The 2,679-nt window shown below is 44.5% G+C and overlaps 1 pseudogene; it reads left to right on the plus strand.

The window, feature by feature from the left end:
* The first annotated feature begins 409 nt into the window (after positions 1-409).
* Positions 410-1,854, plus strand: LOC129081058 (keratin, type I cytoskeletal 18-like; annotated as a pseudogene).
* Positions 1,855-2,679: the final 825 nt, after the last annotated feature.

A 2,679-nucleotide genomic window follows, 5' to 3' on the forward strand; every position in this document is an offset into this window, starting at 1 on the left:
AGGAGAAAGCCCATGGCTTGTTGTGATTACTGGGAGGAGCCTCCAGATGGGCGGGCTCTTGCTTGGCATCCAGAGGAGAATCACAAACCTGCTGGGCTTGGCCAGCTCGACCTCTGCGCTCCCCCTTGACTACCCTGTTCTTCACAGCTTGCATCCCTCTCTACACCATCAAGTTTCTGAAATCCGATTCACCTGGTGTCCAGGAACTTAGGAAAAAATATCTGAAGTCAGAGGCTAAAAGTCAAGAAATAGGATGGTTTTCAGAGCCTTTGGTCAACCCAGAACATGATGAATGCAGGCTGAGTTACTTCAGAGTCTACACTGATGTCACTGTACAGGCTAAAATATGAAGCTTGGAAGAAGATAACTGCCATCTGCACTTTGCCAGTAGTGGTGTCAACCGTCCTTAATGCCCAAAGTGTGCTGCCAGATAAAATACTTCAAAGTCTTAAAATTAAAAAAAAAGATACCAGCTTGCTCACTGTGGCTGCCATTTAAGTTTTTGAGAGACTGCTGCTTGAGCCTGAGTCTCGGATTGTTGCCTTCCTCCCTAAACAATGTGAACTTCAGCACCTGCTCCAGCTTCTCCACTAATTATCGCACACACTGCCGGACCCTGGGCTCCCAGAGCCCAGCCAATAGATCCTGCAGCCCAACAATGTGGCCAGTGTCTATGCAGGTACCGGGGGCTCTGGCTCCCAGATCTCCATGTCCCACCGCACCAGCGTGTGGGGTGGCTGGGGTTCTGGGGGCCTGGCCCCAGGGATGTCCAGGTGTCTGGCCAGCATGGGAGGCATACACTGCAAGAAGGAGACTCTTTAATGCCTGAGCAATCACCTAGCCTCCTACCTGGAGAGGGTGAGAAGCCTGGAGGCTGATAATCACAGACTGGAGAGTGAAATCTGGAAACACATGGAGAAGAAAAGAGTTTAGGTTAGAGACTGGGGGAGTTGAGTTATTTCAAGACCATTGGAGACCTGAGGGCTCAGATTTTGCAAGGTTTATGAACAATGCCCGCATTGTTCTACAGACTGACAATGTTCATCTTGCTGATAACTTCAAATTCAAGAATGAGACAGAGCTGGCCATGTACCACTCTGTGGAGAGTGACATCAGTAGCTCCAAAAAGGTCACCAATGACACGAATATCACTAAGCCACAGCTGGAGACAGAGGTCAAGGCTCTCAAGGAGGAGCTGGTCTTCCTGAAGAAGAACCTTGAGGAGAAAGTAAGTGGTCTACAAAACAAAATTGCCAACTGTGAGTTGATTATGGAGTTGGATGCCCCTAAATCTCAGACCTCAGCAAGCTCATGGCAGACATCTGGGCCCAGTGTGATGAGCTAGCTTGGAACAACTGAGAGTATCTAGACAAGCACTGGTCTCAGCAGATTAAGGAAAGCGCTGCAGTGGTCACCTCATAAACTGCTGAGATAGGAGCTGCTGAGTTGACACAGAGCTGATACATATGGTCCAGTCCTTGGAGATAGACCTGGACTGATGAGAAATATGAAAGCCAGTTTGGGAAACAGCCTGAGGGAGGTGGAGATGCACTATTCCATGCAGATGGAACGGCTCAAAGGGATCCTGCTGCACCTGGAGTCAGAGCTGGCCCAGACCCAGGCACAGGGCCGGTGCAGGGCCCAGGAGTTCCACTCCTGCCAAACATCAAGGTCAAGCTGGAGGCTGAGTTCGCCACCTGCAACCGCCTGCTGTAAGAATGGGAGAACTACAATGTTGGTGACGTCCTGGACAACGGCCACTCCATACAAACCATCAAAAAGATTGCCACCCGCAGGACTGTAGGCAGCAAAGTGGTGCCTGAGGGCAAGAACACCAAAGTTCTGAGAAGCTAAAGGCAGCAGAAGTGGGGCACTCCTTGGGGGGCAGGAGGCCAATAAAAAGTTAAGAGTTCATTGAAAATACTTTTGAAAGGAGATTTTTTAGTGTATTTTCATCATTAGGTGCAATTTCTTTATCTGTTTCTTATGTTGATGTTAAACAAAGTACTAATATTGTGAGTGACCTGGTTACTGAGGTGTCTTTGCTCTTTTCTGACAGTTTCAAAGGAGGATCCAGGAGAAAAAGAGAAGGGAAGAGACATTTAGTTAGTGGGATGACAATAACCTAAGAAAATGCAGTGGAACATGCTATCTGCTCCACTGACTTAACCCATTAACAACATGTATATTTTATTAATATTTTCTCTGAACGTTTTCCTATAGTAATGTGAAGTTGCTCAATTGTCAATTTTTTAATATTGTTCTTTTTATCTTGTTTGAAATACTGAGGTTTGGGCAACAATAACATAATAACATTTAATACACATGGAATATTAATCTCAATGTATAAAAGTCTAGAACAATTAATAGATTGTTCTGAAAACTTCAGTCCAAATAATTTTAAAGTAGCAGATAACAAAAATAAAAAAATAGGATTATATGATAGAATGGCATTCTCTCAAAGGTTTTTTAAGAATAAAATGGTAAGCAGTGTTTACCTCAGAATTTACATGAAGATATTCTTCAATGATATTATGCTGTGAGAATAATCATCCGCAAATATAATTAGGGATTGTCCACTAATGCATAATACCTGTATTCACTGAATAGTAAGACAGCTTTCACATCCATGCAGTTTTCTGTGAAATAATCTAAATAAAACACCTATATTGCATGTAG

Source organism: Pteronotus mesoamericanus, unplaced genomic scaffold, assembly GCF_021234165.1.
Source record: "Pteronotus mesoamericanus isolate MK-2021 breed Mesoamerican mustached bat unplaced genomic scaffold, CSHL_Meso_final contig_94, whole genome shotgun sequence".
NCBI lineage: Eukaryota > Metazoa > Chordata > Mammalia > Chiroptera > Mormoopidae > Pteronotus > Pteronotus mesoamericanus.